General features: G+C 44.9%; 1 protein-coding gene across 4 annotated transcripts in view; it reads right to left on the minus strand.

The window, feature by feature from the left end:
• The window catches only part of LOC309882229 (annexin A2), a 65,660-nt gene that overhangs the window by 24,256 nt on the left and 28,103 nt on the right, over positions 1 to 13,301 (minus strand). The window contains exons 16-18 of one of the 4 annotated variants that reach the window (XR_014318254.1): positions 3,629 to 3,707; positions 2,921 to 3,084; positions 2,734 to 2,804 (exon numbers count right to left, since the gene is read on the minus strand). The exons of 1 other annotated variant lie outside the window; for it this stretch is intronic. The gene's annotated coding sequence lies outside the window, so the exon portion shown is untranslated. Of the gene's footprint in view, positions 1 to 539; positions 736 to 2,733; positions 2,805 to 2,920; positions 3,085 to 3,628; positions 3,708 to 13,301 lie in introns of those variants that run through there. 2 more of the 4 variants (XR_014318255.1, XM_082769119.1) reach the window with 2 other exon arrangements.

A 13,301-nucleotide genomic window follows, 5' to 3' on the forward strand; every position in this document is an offset into this window, starting at 1 on the left:
GAGCGGCTCCGCACAGCGCCGGCAGCGGCAGCGCCACGCCCGGGCCGGGCCGCCAGGAGCCGCAGGGGGCCCGGGCCCCCCCCGCCGCCCCCGCCCCTCCGCTCCCACCCCGCCGGGCCGAGCGCGCTGCTCCCGCTCCCGGGGCAGAAGGGCGAGCCGAGGGCGCCGCGGCGGTGCTCGGGCTGAGCCGTGCCGGGACAGGCGGGTGACGCCCCGGGGTGCCCCGTGGTGCCCGCCCGTTCCTCTTCTTCCCCGGGCGCCGCCGCCACGCCCGGCCCCGCTGCGGGGCACACGGAGCGCCCCTGGAGCCGCCGCTGCGAGGGGAAGCCGAGAAACGGCAACAGGCGGCAGCGGCCGGGGGAGGAGGAGGATGAGGAGAAGGAGAAGGAGAAGGAGAAGGGGAAGGGGAGAGCGGCGGCCGACCCCCGCCCCGCTCCCTCGGTGGCAGCGGCTGCCCCGACCCCCGCTCGCCCCCCCCGGCCCCGCCGCCCGCCCCCGCGCCGCTGCTGGGGGCCGGGGGTTGCCCGGGGGGCCCTCACCTGGCCGGGGCGGGCAGGGCGGCTCTGGCGGCGGCTCTGGCGGCGGCTGGGGCCGGCGGCGGCTCGGGCGGGGTTTTGTAGGGCCGGGCGGGCCCTCCCCGCCCCGAGCCCCCCCGGCGCGGCGCTGACTCACCCGGCCGCGCCCGCCGCCCGCCCCGGGGAAGGGGCGAGGGACGGGGTGGGCGACGGCAGGGCAGGGCCGGGCCGGTCTCCGTGTCCCGGTATCTGTGCCCCGCTATCTGTGTCCCCGTATCTGTGCCCCGCGCCGCCCGAGGGCGCGGAGGAGCCGCCTGGAGCCGCGCCCCGGCGGCAGGGGCTCAGCCCGGTGGGGCTGAGGGGATCGGGCCCCGCGGGCTGGGACAACACGGGGAGGAGAGGAGAGGAGAGGAGAGGAGAGGAGAGGAGAAGGGGGCAGCCCCTGGCCCGGCACCGCCCGCCCTATGGGGGTCCCCCCGCCGCCCGGCCACGTCAGCCCCGGGGGGTGCCAGCCCGGCCCCGCTGTCAGCGGGCGCTGCCCGGGGCGAGCCCGGCTCCCCGGCGGGCCCTGACTCATCGGCACAGCCCCGCGGCTCGCCGCTGGCACAAGGCAGGAGCCGTGTGGCACCGGCCATAAACGCCAGGAGCCCTCTGCTCCGGGGCTCAGCCATGTGTGCTAGGTGAACTCAGGCACACCACACCCAACCAAGGAAAAAAAAAAGGAAAAAAAGCTTCTCGCGAAAAATGACTGATCAAAGCCCAGAGGTGTCGGCGGTCACAAAAAACAACGTAGAGTAAAAGGAAATTCTCAAATAAAACCTTCACGGGATCACTTGAGATTGCATTCACCACGATATGCGGACAATGCACTGGTAACCAAACCCCAAAGCTTTGGAGAGAAGTAAGCACTCCCCCTTCCCGATACATGGGGTTAGCCTTGTATTTTAAAGGTTTGTTTTTTATTGAATCCCCTGTAGGTGACCACCTCAAGGCAGTTACTCTGACAGTATGTTGTCAGAGAGCGAATGTGAGAGCTATTTGCCTCCACTATGAAGCTGGGCTTTAGGCTCAGCCAAGTACGAAACGCAGCGGCGACGAAAGCAGGCAAGCACTACAGAGACAGCAGAACACGGGCTGCGAGACCAGGTAACTGCTGGGACTAAACCAGATCAGAGATTCAAAAAGGAAGAAGTATTCCTAGACTTTGAACATCAGGTAGAAGCAAAACAGTGGATGGATTAACCAGTCATTGCAGAATGTAAAAATTACATTAATAGCCTTTTCCTATGGCTATCCCCTACACATCTATTTTATTCAGAAAAAGAGTTATTGTAGCACAGCATTTTGTAAAACAAAGAACATCATTGCCAATATCACATTAGTTTCATACATTAGTTTTCTTTTTGGCAAGGCCACTCTATTAATGAATCTGCTTTACGAATTAATTCCTGTCCACCAGGGTCTGTCACTAACAGTTAAACTCATAATTTCTCTCTGCTTTTCAGGTTTCTTAGAAAAATCACTGGAAACTTGGAAAGGTGATTCACAAATCAGAAACACTCACAGTCCCAGAAGTAACAGCTATCCTGTATTGCAATATTCATTAGGGGCTTTAAATAGGGATGAGCAGCTGAGCAGATGCCAGACAGCCAATTTGCTTACTAATGGATGCAATCCCTCAGGGATGGTTTAGCAGCTGGGGGTGGGTTCCCAATCTCTTGTCAAACATTCTCAAAGCAAAGCAGTGGAAAAGCATAACCAGAACCCCCTCAGCTGGAAGAAAATGTTTTCACATATGTACGTGTAACCAATACTTTATGTTGCATTCTTGTATAAAAACTGCTCAGCACATGTTAACATTCATTCTATCTCAGCACATTCGTTCTCTTAATTGAAGGTCTACTTACCTTTCTGTCCTCTACTGCAGCCTAACGGCACTACTATTCCCATTTCCTCAGAAAATTATTCTATTTTTAACAACTCAATATTTCTTAAAACTTGAGGTAGCATATAGCTCATATACCACCAGTATTTTAACTAGATTTTCATATGAACAGTTTGAAGCAGCTTTGATATCACGTGAACTATTACCATTTTAGCTACATTAAGTGCAACATGAAAACATTTTCCAGTAATTCCAACAGCTTCAGAAAAGAACAGATAATATTGCCTCCAATATCCAACTTAATCAATTATTCAATCTTCGAATCACACTCACCTCATTTTAAACACTCCCCCACATTCAGCAGCCTGTCTGATCTTACACAACCTTCAGGGACTGTTGAAGTGCTTTAGTAAAGAAAAAAAAAAAAGACAGTGAACCATAGTGGGGAAAAAAAAAAAAAAAGTAGTAAATGAAATCAGTCATGAAGACATTAACATTATATTAAAACATAATGAATTACCTCAATAGATCTTTGCTTACGTAGGGCTACTGACATCAAAGGCACTTGTACCAGCTGGGGAATCTAACACGTATGAACAGCAGAAAAGACAATACTTCTGGCAAGCAAACATCCTCTAATAGCAAGGCCTGGTGATCCTGCCCATGGAAATGCTATACATTCTTCTGTATTTGAGGAAAAAAAAAAAAAAAACAACTCTGCAAAACCAGTGAGCTGAAGAAGGCAGCAGTCAGACTGTGCAAATAGGAAAGACTTGTTATCTGCCAAACAAGGAAAGGAAATTAATTCAATGGGAGAACAGCAGCCAAGTGCCTGAATCATTTTTTAGAATGAGACATAAGCTTGTAAGTCGTATAGGTTATTTCTGAAGGTTTACTGAAAGCTTGGAGGGTTTGTACAACACCGATCACAGTATGTTCTGGTCCACAACCACTGCTCCTTAGCATGACATTAGAGTAACTACTGTTAGCATTAGGCTGGTAAGAAGGCTGGGAAAAGGACTTCACTTATCACAAGCCCAGTCTCCCTTTGTGCCTGCCTCTCAGATGTTTAACTGGAAGAAACATGCTGCAACTAGCCTGCAAGTAAGGCAGTTCCAGGAAAGGTTTTCAACATATATTTACATTGCTAAATCCCCACAACCCCTTAAAATAACTGCACAGAAAGTCATTATTTCAAATAACCTGCAACTACCTCAGCTGCAATTACCTATTTGTGATCCCCGTCTTCCTGCATGCTGACCACAGAAATCAGAGAACACTTTTGTTGACTGGAGCTCCCCAGAGTCCTGAGGATGGAAAAACAAATGTAATTGTGCTAACTTCTCATTCTTCCTTTCTGACAGCTCACTGTGGCTGTGGTTCATCTCACCCCCTATGGACATGCCTGTACGTCCATTTACTCCACCTTCTCAGACTCAGTGACATCACCATTGCTAACTCTTCCCCCCCCCCCTTTTTTTTTTTTTTTAATTATTGCTTAATATTGTTTGGTGTGTTTGATACTCATTTTCTCTCTGTTTACCTTCTATTTAATATACCTATTCTCTTCCATCTCAGCAACATCTTTGATTTTCCTTGTCGCTATCTTCATCTTATGTTATACTACTGGAGAACTGATCTGTTTAACATTCAACTTAAGTTCCCCTCTGTGCCAAGCTTTAGCATTGCAATAACATTAATACAAACGGCTCTCAATTTTTTTCTCTCACTTCAGTCCCTGGATTGTTTGGCTCTTTCATCTACACAGATCTTGCTCACGCTCTCTCACAATGCTTTCTCAAAAAAAAAAAAAAAAAAAGCGCATTAACACTGTAGTTATGAAGGCCACAATTCTCTCAACATTTATTGCCTATGTAAACATTTTTCTTAAAATACCAAAATGACGGGATGAAGACAGAGGACTTTCTGGTTTAGGTGTGGCTGATCTTCTATGTACCATGTTGCCTCACTGAACGTATTATGTTGCAAGAGGATAATATAAATTCCATTCTGCTTAACACATGATCAGGCAGACCTCTGGGTATTATTTTTGCACCTTGGTTATTTGGTCTGATTTGGGAACTGCCAGGAAACAAATACACAGATTTGTTATTAGTACTTAGAGGGATCACAGGTTACAAAAAAGTAAAATATACCTTTCAAGTTATGCTAGTTTGACTCCCATGATATTGACTTGGCAAGTTACTACATCTATTGCAGACTTCTGAAAGCACACCTTGCTTATATGAGCAAAGCTCTAAACAGCGGAAGTGCTTTTTTTTTTTCCCTCCCCCTTGGGAAATGCAGATTTTTTCATTACCATCCATAGTGATTTACTCTTAATCCTACAGAACTGTAATTCTGCTCTGTGTTTTCAAAAAGTACATTGAATATCAATGCCATCCTTTTATCTGCTACCGTACCGGAGAGCTAGATATCCTGTTAGATGCTCCACCTAGAAACCTCATCCCTGGGATCAATTCTATTCTTTGCAATCTAATTCCTACACGTACACACATATTCCTGTATAAATGTTGTTCTATACACAGAATTTCACTGACTTGAAATAATTCTTTTTAAAGAGCTACATTTATCTCTGGAGTGATCTTGTGCATTAGACAGATCTCACCTATTTTGTTATGTGTGCATTTTTACAAACAAAGTGTTATAGTAGGTATGCGTAGGTGGCGTTTGCCATTTCAGCCTGGCTACAGGCAGATAAATGGTATGCTTGTGAGTAGGCCATCCAGGTTAGAAACAGGAAGCCTGGACTGTATGCTATGGCTTGCTGTGTGATTCGGGATCATTGCTTTCTCACTGATCAGGTCCTGTTTTTTGACTGTTAACTCTTCAAATAAATTACTTCAACATAAAGAATTACATCATATTCACTAAATTGTTTCCAGTTTATCTCCATCCGTTTTGTATGACATCTACATTACAAGAAAATGGATGTAACTTTGTTTTAAGTATGTATTTAGCAATACGTTCAACTGAAGAGGTGATGGCCATGTTCTACAGTTACCTCCCATAGTGAATCTCAAGGCGTTTCGCCCATTGCGTTAGAACCTGACAGCAAATACTTTCCATGACTAGTAAAACATCTACCTCTCTCCCCCACTAATTAGCTGCACCTTGCACACAACTTTCAGAAGTCACCCCATATCTCCTTATACTCTGTTCAATCACTGGACTTCTCTTCAGCTACTTCTCTAGTCTGTATGCATGTAAATTCACTTCCATCTGCTGTTCTGTGTTCCTACTCGGAACACACTTTCTTGTGTGTACAACCATAACCGCAGAATGAACTCTATTTTCAGAGATTTTCCTCATCACCAGTGTAAATATCATCCTCATTCTTTCATCTTACAACCTCAGTGGATCCTTGCTCCCTAGCCCTATGGGCAGCAAGGAGCTTGCCTCCAGAGAGAAACAGATGCCTGGGTGATGTAGGATCTAAATCAAGGCAAGGGAGTAGCAAAGCAAAACATAACTTAGGACTTTAATTACAGGGCTCAGTCAGAAAGAAACTTCTTTACGCACAGAAGCTAATAATCAGGAAAGCTGTCTCAGGGAATATATATAGCCTAATTGAAGTCACCACCACTAACCAAAAAACAAAGGTTGATCACCATGGTGGAATCCCATCACACTGGCTGCCTGCTGTTAACAGAAAACAACATGGAATCATCTATGCTCCAGTCAAGATGCTCAAAATGAAGCAAGATCCTTCATTATTCTCACCTATATGACACAGAAAACAACATGAGCCAGTAACTTGAAAGGCAGAGTAAGTCTGTTTTGAAGCATGGGGAAAACAAGCTATCACATATCCTTTCTTTCTGTTCAGCATGTTCAATGGAGTCAGGCAGGAGTCATATACAAGTTCAAGCGACAGAGATTTAGTGACAAATGTGCATCACAAACAAATGATAACCCAGCAACTCAGATGCTCTTCTGTTCTTTGGAACACATGTAACTCATCTGGCATACATTCTTCACAAGCATTCATAGCGTCTGGACTTCAGTTTTGAATTCTGAACTAAAACACTGAACCTTAGCATTTTGGTGTTCTAGTGTGCCTCACAGGAGTAGCTATCTAGCATCTGACTGGGAGACAGAGCATAGATACATACATAAATACACTTGCCTTATTCCTTTTACTGGGGGTATTGGCAGGATGAGTAAACTCAGCATGTTTACTGTGAATGAAAGAGTCACAGGATGCACAAACAGTTGCTATGTGTGTAACCACATCTCTGTGCATTTCCTCAATCTCACAGGGATTTCCTGACACCTTGCCTGACAGCAAACTATCTTTTAATGCTAGAATTATTGTAGCGGGTTTACGTGGCAAGGTTTTGGTAGCAGGGAGCCATAGGGATGGTTTCTGTGAGAAAGATCTAGAAGCTGCCCCATGTTTGGGAAGGGCCCCATTGTTTTCCAGACCTGAGCCAATAAGCGATGTTGTTTTGCGCCTCTGTGAGAGCATATTTAAGACAGGGAAAAAACGCTGCACCACACAGCAGCCGGGAGAGTCAAGGGAGTGAGAAACAGCCTTGCACCAAGGTCAGTGTAGAGGGAGGGGGAGAGGTGCTCCAGGCGCCGGAGCAGAAGTCCCCTGCGGCCTGTGGTGAGGACCATGGTGAAGCAGGATGTCCCCATGGAGTACCACGGTGGAGCAGGGTTCCACGCTGCAGCCCGTGGAGGAGACCACGGTGGAGCAGGTGGCCCTGCACCGACGGAGGCTGCCGCCTGTGGAAGACCCCTGCCGGAGCAGATTCCGGGCCGGACCTGTAGCCCGTGGAGAGGAGCCCACGCAGGAGCAGGTGACCTGGCAGGAGCTGCTGCCCGTAGGGGAGCCAGGTTGGAGCAGTTTTCTCCTGAGGGATGAACCCCGTGGTACGGACCCATATCTGGAGCAGTTCTGGAAGAGCTGCTGCCTGTGGGAAGCCCACGCCGGATCAGTTCATCAAGGACTGCATCCCGTGGGTGGGACCCCACAGCACAGGGGACGAGAGTGACCGAGAAGGAGCGGCAGAGAAGAAGTGCTGTAGACTGACCATAACCCCCATTCCCCGTTCCCCTGCGCCGCTCGGGGGGAGGAGGTGGAAGAGGGTGGATGGGGGGGGAAGGTGCTTTTGGTTTGTTTTTTTTTTTTTTCTTTGTTTTCTCACTTCTCTCGCTTGTTAGTAATAGGCAATAAATCTTACTATCTCCTTATGCCAAGTCTGTTTTGCCCGTTACAATAATTATTGCGTGATTTTCTCGTCCTTATCTCAATCCTTGAGCCCTTTTCACATATTTTCTCCCCATTCCTCTTTGAGGAGGGGGAGTGAGAGAGCGGCTGTGGTGGAGCTCGGCTGCCCACTCGAGCGGAACCACGACAATTATACAACTTGTCCTTTACAAAGGCTGTAGAACATAGCTCAGATGTTCAGGAAGGTAACTTTACTTTCTGTTCTCAGACCATCACAAATAGCTTCACAAGCACAGTTTAATCTCCTCAGGGGGTGGAGAGTTGCAATTCTATTTGAATTGGATAGATATCAAGATGTCTTTGGCCCTATACACATTAATAGGTTAAAAATACATCTCAAACCTGCTATGATAGGTTCAGCTTTTTTGAGCAGTATCAGCATAATGCTGCTAGCAAACAGACTAGTAGCACATTACAGCATTAAGAGAGATTTTGAAGCCATTTAGATGGCACAATGTGTAAAACGATCACAGCTGCCAGCTCTGCAATAACATTCCCCAGACTGCCAACATACTGGAAAACACTGTAGGAAATATTACTCGTGCACACAGAGGCCCTGACATCATCCATAACAAATCAGCATGAATAACCACAACAGACTGGTCTTTCTTGCCAAAGAACAGAAACAGCTATAAAAGATAGATGCTGCAAAAAATCCACAAGGAATTTTTCCTAGGAATAGTGTTAAAAGATTCATGTAAGACCAAGTCTGTCTGTTTCATTGTTTCCCATTGTTCAATTTTTTTTTTCTTTTTCTTTTTTTTTTTCCATTTTAGTGACTCAGAACAGAAACAATCCCATGGTTTGGATCATCTCCTAGCTTCTGCCAAACTAGAGGGGAGGTTGCCACGTCTTACATATACCCATGAGGCTTCATTGGCATAATTTTAAAAGTTTCAAGAAATCTAATTAAGCACCAGCTAAGCTTATTTTAAACAGTCCTTAAACAACAGATTCCTATGGCAAATTTGCAGGCTAATAACTGCATACCACAAAAAATAACAGCCCCTTCTTATTAAACATCATACCACTTCTAAATCATCCATGAAAATGAATTGAAAATCACTTAAAGATTCACTGACCAAAATCAGCAAATGGTTACTACACCAGATGAACACATCTGCAAATTTCAGTTAAGATCAATGATTCTGTGAAATAACGGGAAAGCTTTTGTTTGGTTTTGTTTTAAAACTTATCAACCCTGTTTCAGTCCAAAATAACTCAAAATTAGGATTTTAAGTTATTAAATGATCTGAACTTCATTATCTAATTAGGCTCAGCTGAGGTTGTAGTGGTTGGGGAACAAACAATGCCTTTCAATGCAAAACACTGTCACACATTCAGAAACATCTCTCTTTATCAAACAGGACTATTGACACTGACATCCTTTTTTGTTCTTTCAAGTGGCAACTCATGGCTTTAGATCAAATTTAAGGCAAAGAAACTTGATTTCAAATAAATATGTTGCATCATTGAAAGGGAACGGCTGCTTGGGGAGATCTGTTTCTGCCAGGCAGGCTAAGACTTGCATTTTCAGGTCGAAAGTACAAGTTTGAATTCTAAAATCACTATTCTCTCCCTTCAATGAATCAGAAATGTATTTAAAAGCCTCCACATTTCAGTGTGAAGGAATACATCTAATATGTAACTGCATAACTACAAGCCTTCAACAAACACTAAGTTGATCAGGACAGTGCTTGCTAGTTCCATGGGGAACAGATCTGTTAACCTTAGGAAGTGAAACAAAAGGCTATAGTGAAAGCAGAACTACAGATGGCCTTTCAGTCAGGTGTTCAACACTAACGTTTATTTTCCTGGTACTGCTATCATTCTAGGAGGTCATCAACACAATAATAAGCAACCATCACTGTCTGTAGAGAATAACCTCATATAAAGCAGAGAGGAGTGCAAGACCAGCTGACTGATCTACAAGAACAGACATGGAGAGACACGGCTGTTGCCTGTCTTGTGGAGATGGAGGCAATACCAAAGAAAGCCTTCAGGGTAGTTTTGCAAGTATAATGGCTAGAAGCCAAAGCAACAGTCTGACATACACATGCGCTCACAGCACACAGAATAACATAAAGCCACAGTAATTTGTTACTTGAAAGCAAAATAAATGTGTACTCTATTTCATCTCCTCAAATCTATTCAGGCTGGAGGGAAACCTTTTACAACTGGATTATAATGCATTCTTTTGATAGATATGATGTTGTATGAGGTATCTTCCCTGGACAAGGCTGGAAACAAACTTATTGTTCATGTACCAGCATATAAACTTACTGTTTATCGACTAAAAGGCTGTAGTGAGAAGTGTAATCACCCACAAGTTTCTTTTTCTCCAGAGACAATGAGTGTCAGCATAGCATGTTCTCCATTTTTCTTAACCTAAATGTGCTGCTTTTGAGATAGAAAGTCAGTCTGATCAATGTTAATGGGCATTCTGTTTAGGGTACCTGTAAAGAACCCAAATAATTTTGAATGCACTTACTCATTTGTAAATGACTATGAAACAAACAAACAACAAAAAATGAAAGTAGCATGTGCAGTCACCTAGCAATTACAACTCCTTTTTATTTTATTGTATTACTTTCCAATTTTAACAGAATATCCAGAGAATTACATGAAAGCACTGTGCTTCTTTAGTTAATCAAGGGAACAGAACTGCATAAGCACAGTAACTGAATGCAATAACTAAGAATGGCTTGGTTCAGTAGAAATTTGTTTACTTTTTTTTTTTTTTTTTTTCTGAATTGCTTGCACAACGATTTAGTAGGTAGAGTTTTGGAATGTACTGAAACGTCCATTGCAGGAGGTGTGGCACAGGATGGCACTCATGCTGTTCGCTTAACTATGGGATATACAAATATTCAAGTCTGCATTAATCTAAGAGCCATGACCTCATAAACAGACTTGGGAATGACTCAAATTGGGAGTAAGTGCTCCCGACAACTGAATCTGTTCCTACTGACATAGAAAGTGGGAACACTTTCTATGTCAGTAGGAACAGATTCAGTGGGAACACTTTCTATGTCAGATTCAGGTCTGAGGAAGCACTAGACTGGGCGAAAGCTTGCCTATTTTTCTGATTTTCTACAGCTTATAATTTGGAGATACATGTATATGAACCTCTGTATAAAATCTGGGAATTTACTGTGTTATCATTAAATATCTTTATAAGGAAATGCCCAAACGTTCTGACTATACTTGCGCAGACAATGTATGACCTCCCCTTGTATGACCTTCCCTTGTAGAATCACAGAATCTCCCGAGTTGGAAGGGACCCATAAGGATCATCAAGTCCAACTCCTGGCACCGCACAGGTCTGCCCTAAAGTTTAGACTGTGTGCCTAAGTGCACAGTCCAATCGCTTTTTAAATTCAGACAGGCTCGGTGCAATGACTACGTCCCTGGGGAGCCTGTTCCAGTGTGCAACCACCCTCTCGGTGAAGAACCCCCTCCTGATGTCCAGCCTAAACCTCCCCTGCCTCAGCTTGACACTGTTCCCATGGGTCCTGTCACTGGTGATAACAGAGAACAAGTCACCTGCCTCTCCACTCCCCCTCGCGAGGAAGTTACAGACCGTGATGAGGTCCCCCCTCAGCCTCCTTTTCTGCAGGCTGAACAGGCCCAGTGCCCTCAGCCCCTCCTCATACGTCTTCCCCTCTAGGCCCTTCACCATCTTCGTCGCCCTCCTGGGGACACTCTCCAATAGTTCAATGTCCTTCTTGTACTGTGGTGCCCAGAACTGCACACAGTGCTTGAGGTGAGGCTGCACCAGTGCAGAGCAGAGCGGGACAATCACCTCCCTCGACCAACTGGCGATGCCATGCTTGATGCACCCCAGGATAAGGTTGGCCCTCCTGGCTGCCAGGGCACATTGCTGGCTCATATTCAACTTGCAGTCACCCACAACCCCCAGATCCCTCTCTGCGGGGCTGCTCTCCAGCATCTTGTCACCCAGTCTGTATGTATAGCCAGGGTTGCCCCGTCCCAGGTGCAGGACCCGGCACTTGCTTTTGTTAATCTTCATGCAGTTGGTGATTGCCCAGCTCTCCAATCTGCCCAGGTCTCTGCAAGGCCTTTCTACCCTCAGCGGGGTCCACAACTCCTCCAAGTTTGGTGTCATCAGCAAATTTGCTCAGAACACCTTCTAGTCCTACATCCAAATCGTTTATAAAAACATTGAAGAGGACTGGCCCTAAAATGGAGCCTTGAGGTACCCTACTAGTGACCATGAGCCAGCCAGATGTGGTCCCATTAACCACAACCCTTTAAGCCCTGCCCATCAGCCAATTGCTCTCCCATCGGATGATGTTTTTGTTAAGTTGTACGCTGGACATTTTGTCCAGTAGGATCCTATGGGAAACCGTGTCAAAAGCTGTGCTGAAGTCCAAAAAGATCACATCAGCTGGTTTCCCTTGACCTTCAATGCATTTAGGTTGAATAACCATGTTGCAAATGGTTTCAAACTCAGTACTGTTCTCACCTGCACCAGTTATAGCTAAGGATCAATCATCCTTCATTTAGCACTACTTTATCATCTTTGATGTTATTCTGTTGAGGGATTCAGCAGCTCTCTCGCCCTAAACATAAAAATCTGACTATTACAGTGCTCACACAGGTCATAACTAGCAAAGGACTGATTATATTAATTAACACAGCATTCTAAGTATCATTATCTCTGCCAGCCTCATAACTACCATTTTTCTGAAGGCATCAGTTCCTAAAAGCCTGCAAATTGTAAAAATTCAGGGTTTCCTGTACAAGGCAGTGGTGGGGAGTAGCCTATAGCTCTCACTTTAAGGTAAAATTTCAATAATATTATGAGTCACATGTCCTCAAGTATTAAAAGGTTTCTGACATCCTTGAAATGCTCAAAAGGCTCTCAAAAGTATTTCAAGATTTATTAAAACTCAAACTTTTCTCACATAGTGACTTTTAAAAGTCAGAAGTGTTATCATTGTTCAAAACATTCTGATATCTACCATGGTAGAGCTTGCTCTTTTTCTTTCTTCACAAATTAGTCATCTGGCAGTTACTGAGAAATGAGAAGCACTGATGGGGTATGTGCTTATTTTTGAGACACGGGCAGGTGATATAGCCTTTCTTAGCCATTCATGCTGCCTTACGACAGAGGAATCTCAGACATGCATGGCAAACTGTTTAGGTAAGTATCTCCAAGTAAGTCTTAGCAAAACTGAAAGGCATTTATGCACCTTTTGGAAAAGTTGCCTTTAAAAGTATCTGTGTAACTGTAATGTGAACTACCACCTTCAACATGAAAGAAGCTGGCTTGGCTGATAGTAGTTTTGGTCAGCAATATCAGTATACTTTTCCTTTTGGTTCTTCCAAACAAAGAAATGGCCCAGTGGAAAAAATAACGATTTTCCTTTACTAAGGCAATCTCAAGAAATGTACACTTAAAAAAAAAAAAAAAAAAAAAAAAAAAGATATTAAGTTTCCTCTGAATTACCTCTACTGTTATACTTCATACAAAATTACCATGATGCCTTGAGGAATGAGGTAAGTGCACAAAAGATGAGTACTCATACTGATGAAAGTCCTCAAGACTGCACTAGGACAAATACCATTTAATAATGACACCAAATTATTCTACAAACCAAGCTAGCAGTGTGTT

The sequence above is a fragment of the Aythya marila genome (assembly GCF_965140915.1).
Source record: "Aythya marila genome assembly, chromosome: 11".
NCBI classification, from domain to species: domain Eukaryota; kingdom Metazoa; phylum Chordata; class Aves; order Anseriformes; family Anatidae; genus Aythya; species Aythya marila.